The sequence below is a fragment of the Sciurus carolinensis genome, assembly GCF_902686445.1.
Source record: "Sciurus carolinensis chromosome 14 unlocalized genomic scaffold, mSciCar1.2 SUPER_4_x, whole genome shotgun sequence".
In the NCBI taxonomy this organism is placed as follows: Eukaryota; Metazoa; Chordata; class Mammalia; order Rodentia; family Sciuridae; genus Sciurus; species Sciurus carolinensis.
Window position 1 is genome coordinate 4,856,704 of NW_025920103.1, and position 13,531 is coordinate 4,870,234.

Sequence of the window (13,531 nt, forward strand, 5' to 3'; positions counted from 1 at the left end):
GATTTCCAATTCTCCCAGCACCATTTGTTGAAGAGGCTATCTTTTCTCCATTGCATATTTTTGGCCCCTTTGTCTAGTATGAGAAAATTGTATTTATTTGGGTTTGTGTCCGTGTCCTCTATTCTGTACCATTGATCCACCTTACTATTTTGGTACCAATACCATGCCATTTTTGTTACTATTGCTTTGTAGTAGAGTTGAAGATCTGGTATTGCAATACCCCCTGCTTCTCTCTTTCTGCCAAGGATTGCTTTAGCTATTCTGTGTTTTTTATTCTTCCAGATGAATTTCATAATTGCTTGCTCTATTTCTGTAAGGTACATCATTGGGATTTTAATTGGAATTGCATTGAATCTGTATAGAACTTTTGGTGGTATGGCCATTTTGACAATATTAATTCTTCCTATCCAAGAACGTGGGAGATCTTTTCATCTTCTAAGGTTTTCTTTAATTTCTTTCTTTAGTGTTCTGTAGTTCTCATTTTAGAGGTCTTTCACCTCTTTTGTGAGATTGATTCGCAAGTATTTTATTTTTTTCTATGCTATTGTAAATGGAGTAGTTTTTCTAATTTCTCTTTCTGAAGATTCATCATTTATGTATAAAAATGCCTTAGATTTATGTGCATTGATCTTATATCCCACTATTTTACTGAATTCACTTATGAGATCTAAAAGTTTTCTGGTGGAATTTCCTGGTTCCTGTAACTATATAATCATATCATCAGCAAATAGGGATAGTTTGAGTTCTTCTTTTCCTCTTCGTATCTCTTTAATTTCTTTGGTCTGTCTAATTGCTCTGGCTAGAGTTTCAAAGACGATATTGAGAAGAAGTGGTGAAAGAGGGCATCCCTGCCTTGTTCCAGTTTTTAGGGGGAATACTTTCAGTTTTTCACCATTTAGAATGATATTGACCATGGGCTTAGCGTAGACAGCCTTTTAAATGTTAAGGAATGTTCCCACTACCCCAGTTTTTTCTAGTGTTTTGAGCATGAAGGGATGCTGTATTTTATCAAATGCTTTTTCTGCATCTATTGAAATAATCATGTGATTCTTGACTTTAAGACTCTTGATATGGTGAATGACATTTATTGATTTCTGGATGTTGAACCAACCTTGCATCCCTGGGATAAAACCCACTTGATCGTGGTGCACTATCTTTCTAATATATTTTTGTGTGCAATTTGCTAAAATTTTGTTGAGAATTTTTGCATCGATGTTCATTAAGGATTTTGGTCTGAAATTTTCTTTCCTCAATGTGTCTCTATCTGCTTTAGGTATCAGGGTGATATTGGCTTCATAGAATGAGTTTGGGAGGGTTCCCTCCTCTTCTATTTCATGGAATACTTTGAGGGGTATTGGAATGAGATCTTCTTTAAAGGTTTTGTAGAACTCGGCTGAGAACCCATCTGGTCCCGGACTTTTCTTTGTTGGTAGGTTTTTGATGAACTCTTCTATTTCATTGCTTGAAATTGAATCATTTAAGTTGTGTATATCCTCCTCATTCAGTTTAGGTAATTCATGTTTCTCTAGATACTTTATGATGTCTTCGAGGTTTTCTGTTTTGTTTGAGTATAGATTTTCAAAATAGATTCTAATTATGTTTTGTATTTCAGTCGTGTCTGTTGTGATATGTCCTTGTTCATTCCAAATTTTAGTAATTTGAGTTTTCTCCCTCTTTCTCTTTGTTAGTGTGGCTAAGGGTTTATCAATATTGTTTATTTTTTTAAAAAACTATTTATTTTGTTAATTTTTCAATTGTTTCTTTTGTTTCAATTTTGTTGATTTCAGCTCTGATTTTAACTATTTCCTGTCTTCTACTACTTTTGGTGTTGGTCTGCTCTTCTTTTTCTAGGGCTTTGAGCTGTAGTGTTAAGTCATTTATTTTTTATTTCTACTTCTTTTGTTGAATGCGCCCCATGAAATAAATCTTCCTCTAAGTACTGCTGGCATAGTGTCCCAGCGATTTTGATATGATGTGTCTTTGTTCTCATTTACTTCTAAGAATATTTTTATTTCCCTCCTGATGTCTTCTGTTATGCATTCATCATCTAATAGCATATTGTTTACTCACCAGGTGTTGGAGTAGTTTCTGCTTTTTACTCTTTCATTTATTTCTAACTTCAATCCATTAAGATCTGATAGAATACAAGGTAGTGTCTCTATCTTCTTGTATTTGCTAACATTAGCTTTGTGGCATAATATATGGTCAATTTTAGAGAAGGATCCATGTGCTGCTGAGAAGAAAGTGTATTCGCTCTTGGTTGGATGGTATATCTATAAATGCCTGTTAAGTCTAAATTATTGATTGTGTAATTGAGGTCTATGGTTTCTTTGTTCAATTTTTGTTTGGAAGATCTCTCCAGTGGTGAGAGAGGCATTGTAAAATCACCTAGTATTATTGTGTTATGGTCTATTTGGTTTCTAAAATTGAGAAGGATTTGTTTGACATATATGGATGAGCCACTGTTTGGGGCATAGATGTTTATGATTGTTATATCCTGCTGATTTATGCTTCCCTTAAGCAGTATGTAATGTCCTTCTTTATCCCTTCTGACTAACTTTGGCTTGAAGTTCACATTATCTGAAATGAGGATGGATACTCTAGCTGTTTTGCTGAGTCCATGTGCATGGTATGTTTTTCCCCATCCTTTCACCTTTAGTCTATGGGTATCTCTTTCTATGAGGTGAGTCTCTTACAGGCAACATATTGTTGGATCTTTCTTTTTAATCCAATCTGCCAGTCTATGTCTTTTGATTGATGAATTCAGGACGTTAACATTCAGGGTTATTATTGAGATATGATTTGTATTTTCGGTCATTTGGTTCATTTTTTAAATTTTATTTATTTATTTATTTTTTTGACACACCTTGGTTCCTCCTTTATTTGACAGTTCCTTTAGGATAATTCCCACTTTGCTTATTTGCTTCTTTATTTTTTATCTCTTCCTCATGGAATATTTTGCTGAGAATGTTCTGTAATGCTGGCTTTCTTTTTGTAAATTCTTTTAGCTTTTGTTTATCATCGAATGATTTTATTTCATCGTCAAAGTTGAAGGTAAGTTTTGCTGGGTATAAGATTCTTGGTTGGCATCCATTTTCTTTCAGAGCTTGAAAAATGTTGTTCCAGGCCCTTCTAGCTTTTAGGGTCTGGATTAAAAAATCTGCTGATATCTGTATTGGTTTCCCCCTTAATGTAATTTGGTTCTTTTCTCTCACAGCCTTTAAAATTCTGTCTTTATTTTGTATGTTAGGTATTTTAATTATAATGTGCGTTGGTGTGAGTCTGTTGTAATTTTGTGTATTTGGAGTCCTATAAGCCTCTTGATTTTGATTTTCCATTTCATTCTTCAGAAATTTTCTGATATTATTTCATTGAATAGTTGTTCATTCCTTTGGTTTGTTTCTCTAAGCCTTCCTCAAGCCCAATAATTCTCAAATTTGGCCTTTTCATGATATCCCATAGTTCTTGCAGATTCTGTTCATGATTTCTTACCATCTTCTTTGTTTGTTCAACTTTGTTTTCAAGGTTAAATATTTTGTCTTCAATATCTGAGGTTCTGTCTTCCAGGTGTTCTATCCTATTGGTTATGCTTTCTATGGAGTACTTAATTCGGTTTATTGTTTCCTTCATTTCAAGGATTTCTGTTTTTTTTTTTTCAATGTCTCTAACTCTTTATTGAAATGAGCTTTTGCTTCCTGTATTTGCTCTTTTAACTGTCGATTGGTGCTATCATTCAATGCCTGCATTTGCTCTTTCATCTCATCATTCAATGCCTGCATTTGCTCTTTCATCTCATCATTTGCTTCTCTGATCATTTTAATTATGTACATTCTGAACTCCCTTTCTGTCATTTCTTCTGCCATGCTGTTGTTGGATTTTATTGATGTAACATCTAGATTTGTTTGGGGCATTTTCTTCCCTTGCTTTCCCATATTGTTCAGGAATCAGTGGGTCATTAAGATATTGCAGATTTCCTCTTTTGACTTATAATTTCCCTGAAGATTGCTAGTATATCCCCTCTTATCCTTCAGTAGCCTGAAGTCTTGGAGTAAGTTGATAATGCGGTGCTCCACAAGGAAGCTGCCTCTCTAGGGTTGGTGACCCTCAGGTGGGGTATATTCTCTGATAGTGGACAGAGGTGCCTCCACTTGTTGACCAATGGTCATCCAAAGGGGAACTAGGCTGCAGGCTGAGGCAAGGCCTGTTTGTGCCTTTGTCTCTGGTTTTACTGTCCTTGTGGGAAAACCTCACCTGGCAGGGAAGACGCACCCGGTGGGGATGTCTTGCTGATCAGTTCCCCTCCTAGAGATTCCCCTCAATCTACAACTACCACCTGGGCTGGGCTGTCTTCCTCTGCAATGATCCCAAGGGCCCGGATCTACCTCCTGGGTCTGGGAGCTTCACCATTCACAGACGAGTCTCCTTAGGCTGCCTCTTCTCAGAGAATCTGCCCGCAGTCCTGGAAACTTTGCTCCACCCCTAGGCGTACCTCTGTGCGGCTCTTCCACCAAGAAGCCAGTCCTGGGACCCTGATCTGCACCTAATCACCTGGCTATGTGGCCCCTCCTCTGAGCCACCACCTGGAGCCCCATACAATAGCTCTGAGACCCAGAGACCTGCCACACACCTCTTCCTCCGCACAGCTGCCCGGTTTCCGACGCAGTCACTAGGAGTCCAAGCAACTCACTTCGGGTCTCCTCCTCCCGCCAACCGCCCATAGCCCTAGGCAGTCACTCCAAGTCCAAGTGACCCGCCCTTTTCCTCCTCCTCCTCAGGGGGTACCCCCCGGTTGTTCAGGAGCAGTCACTCGGAGACCAAGCGACCCACCATGCTCCTCCTCCAGGCAGGCCACCGGTTTTCAGGAGCAGTCAGTTTGAGTCCAATCAACTCACCACTCACCTCCTCTTCTGGCAACTGCCTGTGGCTCTGATGCAGTCACTCCTAGACCAAGCGACCCGCCATGCTCCTCCTCTTCCTCTGGGCAAGCCCCCGGTGTTCAGAAGCGGTCATTCTGAGTCCAAACAGCTTGCCATGCAGTCCTCTGGCAACTGCCTGTAGCTCTGATGCAGTCACTCCTAGACCAAGCGACCCACTGCGCTCCTCCTCTTTCTCCGGGCAACCCCCTGGTGTTCAGAAGCGATCACTCTGAATCCAAAGAGCTCACCACGCAGCTCCTCCTCAGGCAGCCGCCCGAAGACCCAGTGGTTGCTCTGAGACCAAGCGCTGTGCTGAGCCGCCTCCTCTACGATGATCCCAGTTGTCCGTGTTACCGCTCCGGTGGGGGGGAGGGGCGTCTCACCAAGCAACTCTGTTTCACAAAGTTCACTGCGTTCCGGGGCTACCGCCCCATCCGGGACACCTCCGCAACGGAGAGACTCACCCGGCGGCTTTGAGTTAGTCCCAAGTCTCTCACTATCTTCTCTTTTGAATCCTGTGTCCTGGAGCAACATGAAATGCAGCCGCCCTCTAGTCTGCCCTCTTGAAAACCCCCTAGAAGGTCTTTTTAAAGATATTGAAACATCATAATACATATACAGAAAATAAGTATACATTCAATACATTCATAATGTTTAGTCCATTGGATGTAAAGTTAACTTAAAATTTCCCTGTTAACCATTAAGTTATTTCAAGGTTTATGCTGTTATAAATTATCTTTGTACAAGTGGTTTTGCAGGGGTATATTTTAGGTGATTTCTTAGATTGATTAAAATTCCAGAAGTAGTGTTATTTTATCAGAGTATTAGGATATATCTTTATGGTCTTTAAAGTCTTTTAACAAAATGACCTACTTTTTAAGAAAAGATCATCAACAAACTTTTATATTTTTAAATTACTTTCACAAATTGACATTAATTATGATAATATAAATGTGTAAAGAAGAAAGTAAATACTGCTCAAGTTATTAAAATCCATCTGTTAATATTTTTAGAAAATATTCTTTCACATATATTTTCAATATAAATTTAAATATATATTTTATATAAATTGGATTCTTTTTTATAGTTGCTATGGAATGTTCTATGATAATAAGAATAATTCTAGGTTATCATTTTTAAAGGATATATGTTTATTTTATCATTTAAGCCTCAAATAATGTGTATATTTAGGTAAAACTTTTTAAATCCCTTGATGTGCTATTGCTGGATGAGAGCAAATATGCATACTTAAGTTTTTTGATGGAATAGTAACTGGGGATTGAACCCAGGAGCACATTAGCACTGAGCTATATCCCCAGACTTTTCTTCTTTTTATTCTCCCAACAGACTCTCACTGCATTACTTATAACTCCACTGAATTGCTGAGGCTGCTATGAATTTACGATCCTCTTGCTTTGGCCTCCCAGATCACTGGGATTCAGGCACTTGCATTGTACCCAGGACATACTTAAAGTTTCAAGTGCACATTGCCAAATTCTGTAGCATAAGGGAATTTTGAATTATTTTTATTAGAAATTATTTTTTCTTTAGTTAATTTTTGGAAAATTTTGGTAGTTAATTCCAGACATCTAAAACTGCTGCATCTTTCTATTTTTATCATTTTATGTTTATCTTTTACCTATGATGACAGAGCAGCTACAGTGGATGCCATTTGTAAATGCCAAACTTCATAAGCCTTTTGTAAAATTTATATATTGGTCTCTATGGCAGTTAGATGGTGGAACACAGGTAAATGACTATAGAAACTTATTTTCAGGTAATACTTCATTTAGTTTTAGTTTCCTTGATTTTGTTTATATATATAATCTTCTGTATTTATAAAATATCTTGCAGAGATTTTGATAAGAATAGCATTAAACTTGTATATCTAATTGACAATTGACTTTTTATTGTGTTGCATCTTCCAATTTATGAACACAAACCGTCTCCTCACTTATTTAAAACTTTAATTTCTTTCATTGGCACTGTAGTTTTTTGCATAGAATTCCTCTTTATAAGTTTTCAGCTGAGTATTTACTTTTATGTGATTTTAATTAGCATTCATTTAAATTTTGATGTCCATATGTTTGTCAATAGCATATAAAAATATAATTGATTTTTTTGTTGTTTATTTTGTGTCCTGTGACTTAGACCTTAGTAGTTTTAGAAATTTCTTAAGAGACTTCTTGGAATTTTCTACATTGTCATCTTATCTCAAATATAAACACGGTGGTTTTTGTTTTTATTTTCCTTTTTAATATGTATACCTTTAGCTCCTTTTCATGGTTTATTGCATTAGCTAGAATTTCTAGCACTATACTGATTGTACATGGTGGTGAGAGCAAATATCTTTGCCTTGTTCTCAACCTTAGGGTGCACCATTTAGTCTGTTGTCATTAAGTAAACATTAACATAGTATTTTTATAGATGATTTTTTTGATTTGTGTTAATTCCCCTCAATTCCTATTTTTCACAGGGTTTTATTATGAATGGGTTTATTATTGAATTTTTTAAATGAATTTTTTATATTGATTGGTAAGGTCATATAATGTTTTTCATCTTTAATTGCTTAATATGGTAGATTACATAGATTTTTAAGCATTGAATCAGCTGTGTATCCCTGACATAAAGCTGACTTGGTTGTGATGTTTAATTCTTGCTTATTGATGAATTCTATATGTTTGTATTTTGTTAAGGATTCTTCATTTACTTTCATGAGGAATATTGGTCTGTGGTTTTCTTTGTTTTGAGCTTTGGTTTTGTATCAGGGTAATGTTACATTTATAAAAATGGTAATTATCTCATCTGGAAGAAATTTTGTAGAGTTAGTGTTAATTCTTTAAATATTGGATAGACTTCTGCAAGTGAACTGTTTGGACCTGAGATTTCCTTTTTGGGGGGAGTTAAATTTTGAATTTTTTTTCTTAATTGTTATAGGACTATTCTAATTATATAATTTTACAATTATAATTATATAATTCACATTAGTGACTTATAGTTTTTGCTTTTTTGTGGAATTGAACAATTTTATCTACACAAATTTATTTGTGTATAGTTTATCACAATACTATCTTTTTGAAATCTTCAGTGTCTATAGTGACAGCCCTACTTTATTCCAGTTATGGAAATTTGGGTTTTCTTTTTTTTTTCTATAAGTTTGTCTTTTTCATTGTTCTTTCAGAGGATTATCTATTCATTTTTTTATTTTTCTGTCTTTTTTTATTCTCAATTTTGTTGATTTCTACTTGCTATTATTTTCTTGCTTCTCCTTGCTTTGAGTTTATTATGCTCTCCCTTTTCTAGGTTACTGAAGTGAAAACTTATTGATTCAAGATTTTTCCTCTTTTAATATATACATTTATTAATTTAGTGCTATTTTTCCATCCATTCTGTTTTAATCATATCCTACAGATTTTGATATGTTTTATTTTCATATCATGACCCATGAATTATTTAGTCTGTTATAGTTCTTTCTGTTCTTCATGTTTGGTTGTTTTGTTGATAATCATAAGTTGTTTTATATCTTCATTGATATTTTATCTAGTTCTATCAATTGTTAAAAGGTGGTTTTGAATATCTCAAAATGAGTAATGCATTCTACTGTCATGTGCAACTAATTAGAACAAATAAAAATTGAAAAAATTGAAAAAAGAAGTCTCTAGGGTTAATAGTAAATTTGTGTTTCTTCTGTTATTTCCATCCATTTTTATCTCACATAGTATATCTCTGTTGCTCAGTTCATATACATTTAGGATTGTTTTGTCTTCTTGATAGATTGACCCTTTTATTTTTATATAAAGTCCTTTTTTGGTCATTTTCTTTGCTCATGAAATCACTTTAACTGATATTAACATAGCCATTTCTGCTTTCCTTTGATTCATATTCTCATGATATATTTTTTCCTTTTTTTTAACTTTTGACCTGCATATATTCTCATATTTGAGATGAGTTTTTGTAGGCAGCATAGAATTGGGTTATGTTTGTAAATCAGTTTTGTCAATCTCTGTATTTTTTTTTGGTATTTAATTTGTACATGGTAGAGCTTAAACTGTCACCTTATTCCTTGTTTTTATCTCTTTTTCATTTTTTTGGTTTCCTTTTTCTACTGTCTTGTGGGTTACTGGAACATTTTTTAGAATTGCATTTTCATTTATCTATTTATCTATAATCTTTTAGCTCTCTCTCTCTCTCTCTCTCTCTCTCTCTCTCTCTCTCTCTCTCTTTCATCTCTCTCTCTCTTTGTGGTGCTGGGGATTGAATCCAGGACCTTGCGCATGTGAAGCAAGCACTATACCAACTGAGCTATGTCCCCAGCCTCCAAGGCTTATATCTCTTTGTTTGGCTTTTTTAGTAGTTCTTGGTATTATATTATATATGAATCACTTATTAGTCTAATCGGTACCATCATTTTACCAGTTTTTAGTAAAATAGATAAAGATGACATCTCTTAATCTCCCTCATCTATAATATAATCATACTAAATATTTCTTCTGTAGCTGGGCACGATGGCCTATGCCTGTAATCCCAGCATGGACTTGAGAGATTGAGGCAGAAGTATCTCGAGTTCAAATGTAGCCTCAGCAACTTAGTGAGGCCCTAAGCAACTTAGTAAGACCCTGTCTCTAACTAAATATAAAAGAAAGACCTGGGGATCTGGCTAGGTGTTTAAGTACCCCTGGCCTGGTACAAAAAGAAATTTAAAAAAAAATAAGTGCTTGAGATAATCTTATTGTTTTTGCTTCACCCATCAAACAGGTTTATAAACTCAAGAAGAGAATAAAAGTCTACTGTATATTTTTCTTTTCTGTGTTCTTCTTTCTGATATTCTTTTAGCCTTTTCTTTCTGTTTAAAAGAACTTTATATTCTTAGAGTAGATCTGCTGATGACAGATCCTCCTGATTTCTTCATTTTGACATCCTGATTTTCCTTTCATTTTTGAAGGATATTTGCACTGGGAATTGGATTTTGGGTGAGAGCTTTTTTTTTTTTTTTGCTCCTACTTTTGGCTTTTTAGAAATGCACCAGTTCCTTTTCACCTTCATGGTTTCTGATAAGAAATCTATTGTCATTTGAGTTATTTTCCCCATACATATAATATAGAGTATCATTTCTCATTTCTCTTTCTCCCTTTTTTTTGTGCTAGTTTTCATAGGTTTGACAATGATAGGTCTTAGTGTTGATCTCTTTGGATTTATCCTTTTTGGGATTTGTTCAACTTCTTTAATCTCTATGTGTATTTTTTCCCATGTCTGGGAAGTTTTTAGCCATTGTTTCTCAAGTATTTTTTTAGCTACCTTATTTTGCTTTCCTTTGAGGACTCTATGACATGACTGTTAAATTTCTTGTTATACTCTTAATTCCTCAACATCATATTTATTTGTTTTTCAGTTTAGTTTGGTTGTTCAGATAAACTATATTCTGTTTCTTTACTTTCTAGGTAACTAATTCTTTCTCTATGACCTCCGTACTGCTGCCCAGACTGTTTATTTTTATTGTGTTCATTGTATTTCCAGTTTTAAAATTTCCACTTGGCTTTTCTTCTGTATTTTCTTTGGTAAGATTTCCAGTTCTTCAATGAGAGTTTCTAAAAATGTTTATAAATGTTCATTTTATCAGAGCTGTGTTAAATTCTTTGTTGGATAAGTGTAATATTTCATCATATATTGGGATTGGCACGTATTGATTCTCTTTTTTCATTTGGTTTTGAGAATTTCCTAATTTTTGGTGTGTTGAGCATACATTTTCATCCAATATCAGTTGTAGATATTGGTGAAGCCTCAACAATAGTTTAAAAAATAATTTTTGTGGTTTTTTTCCTTTTTTTCAATTAAAGAGAAATAGTGTCCACACTTATTTGAAAAGTAAAGAATAATTTATTTTCCTATTATAAAAGAAGTATAAAGCATTAGAAATTTTTTAAACAAAAATAAGTAGAATTCACTAGTCTTAAAATATTTAATTTTAAATTGAGATTTAAATCTCATGTATTACTTTTTCCTAATGATATTATACTCTTATTAGCAGTGTATTTGAATTAGATTAACTGCTTCTACCACCCAGTCATTTGGCATTTGATACTCACAAAATCTCAGAGTATTTGTTTATAATTTAAAAGTTGAAGCTTGTGATATGCATTGCAGGATCAATATTGAGTCACAAATACCCATTCAGAGGCAGGTAAGTACTACAAACTCACTGACATGGGATTGAAGAATTAGATTCTTAACAAAGGGAAATTTAAGTTATTTCTTAGTCTGGCTTAGCAAAGCATACTCTCTGCAGCAGTCTGAAATGGTTTTCCTTCATTTGATTCTTGGTGAATATATGGAATACCACTAGAATCTTTTATATTAGAGGTAATTTTTTTCTATGCCATTAGTCCTATTTTACCTATTTTCTTGTTTCAGTTTGTTCTCCATGTGAATTTTCTATGATTCTAACCTAGTGTTTTAATCTTTTGAAATTGTTCAGTTTTCAGAGTCACTGAGGACATGTATAGTCAGATTAAATTGAAAATAGTGAGATTAGAGATGGTCATTTCCTAACCAAATAGAGTAAGAAACACCTGAGAAACTGGTAGTCAGTGATGGTGGAGCAATGGTAAACAGAGAACAGGCAGTCCACTTCTCTTCCTTTGATAATTCTCTGTTCCAGAAATATAGCTTGATCTTATGTTTTTACATGTTTTAGAAAAATACACATACTTAAGTTTCTTTTCAGTTGATTGTAACCTTCCAGTCTTGCATGTTTTCAATTGTTTTATTTTTTTAATTAACAAGAAATTCATTTACTTTTAGTTCATTTATTTGATTGCAGTATTTAAAATAAATGTTTCCTGAGTATGAGCAAATACACAAAGATTGTACATATTTTTAATAGCATTCAACCTTGACATCAGCATTGAGAAGATTGGGTGAAGATATATTTAAAGGAGTGGTAATTAAAAGAATTCAGGATAATTCTTCAGAACATTCTGTGGAAAATAAACCAAAGACAGCTACTGTCTTTAAGAACTCCAATTTGCCATTGAGATTTTTGTCAACCTTAGTTGTTCTTAAGACAGTCACACAAGGTAAGTTTTCAAGCATGCTTCCATAATAATTTTTAGTAACTAGGAGAGAGAACCATGTAATAAAGCAATTATTTTATAATCAAATATGTTTAAATTTTCAGCATGAGATTTTGGCTTATTTCATAATGGTGGCACATTATTTAAAATCAAATTTTATTTGATAAATTTGAGAGAACAAAGTCTTTTGTATTGTTTCTTCTTCCCAGAAGCCTGTGTTGATCCTCTTAGATCATGTTCTAATAGCACCCTTCACTTACAATTGTTGGCTTATTTGCCACATAAATTGGAATTGCTAGCTACTTTTCTATTTTCTGCTAGACAACCAAGTTGACAAACTATAGCTTATAGAGCATATCAGGTCCACCATCTGTTTTGTTAATAAAATTTTCTCACCCAGTCATTCTTGTGCACAATGTCTTATCTATGACTCTTTTTACCTTTGAACAGCAGAGTTGAGTAGTTGTCAACAGAGACTGTGTAGCCTCTAAAATTTATAAAATTATTACCTGGCCCTATACCATAAAAGCTTATCATTCCTGCATTAATTAGCTTACTGAGGATAAAAACTTATTTTGTTTATCCATCCATACCTAGCATAGTGCTTGGTATATAAGAATGAATTTATTGATATATAAGAAAATGAATCAATTAAATATAATTCTACATGCACAAAACCTGGGCTCAATCACCAGCAGTGCAAAGAAAAGAATAAATGAAGGGAGGGTGTGGCAAAAGAGAGAGAAAGAAGGAAATGCTTCAACTAAAGATGACCATAATTTTTTTCCCTCCAGTACAAGGGATTGAAACCAGGTGTGTTCTACCCTAACCCCTTTTATTTTTTATTTCAAGGCAGTATCTCATTAAGTTGCCATCTTTGACTCAAATTTGTGATCCTCCTGTCTCAGCCTCCTCAGTTGCTGGGATTTACAGGTGTGTAGTTTAATTGTATGTAATGTCAACTTAATTGATATACTTTAAATTATTACCTGTAACCAGTTGTCATTCTGAATCATTAAATAAGATAATTTTTGTTAAAGTGAGTAATGCCAGTGTAGTCAAGCAATAAATGTATCAGTTTTATATCTATTGTTTTTGCTAAATTATATGAGTCAGAATGGTAGTTTCTTTAAATGAGCAATGACAATAATTTAATTTGGCTTCTTTACCTAAGTATGTTCTGTGTCATTACTCCCAGTGATAAGTGAACTAATGAAAAAACAAAGTCATAATTCTGCCTTCTTAGTTATTTTTGCTTGGTTTCTGCTCTCAAAATTATGATAGACTGGTAACTGTTTGAAAGATCATTTATGAGCCAGGCATGGTGACTCATGCCTGTAATCCCAGCAACTCAGGAGCCTGAGGCAAGAGGATCACAAATTTGAGGCAGACTCAGCAACTTAACAAGAACCTCAGTAACTTAGCAAAACCCTGTCTCAAAATTAAAAAGGCATGGGCATACTCAGTGGTCAATTGTCCTGAGTACAAACACTAGTATCAAAAGAAAAGAAAAGAAAAGAAAGGCACAGTTAGCCCAAAGTAAAG

General features: G+C 34.3%; 1 pseudogene; it reads left to right on the top strand.

Annotated features, from left to right (window-relative positions):
• Window positions 1-13,531, top strand: part of LOC124973081 (coiled-coil domain-containing protein 138-like) — a 102,421-nt pseudogene that overhangs the window by 68,803 nt on the left and 20,087 nt on the right.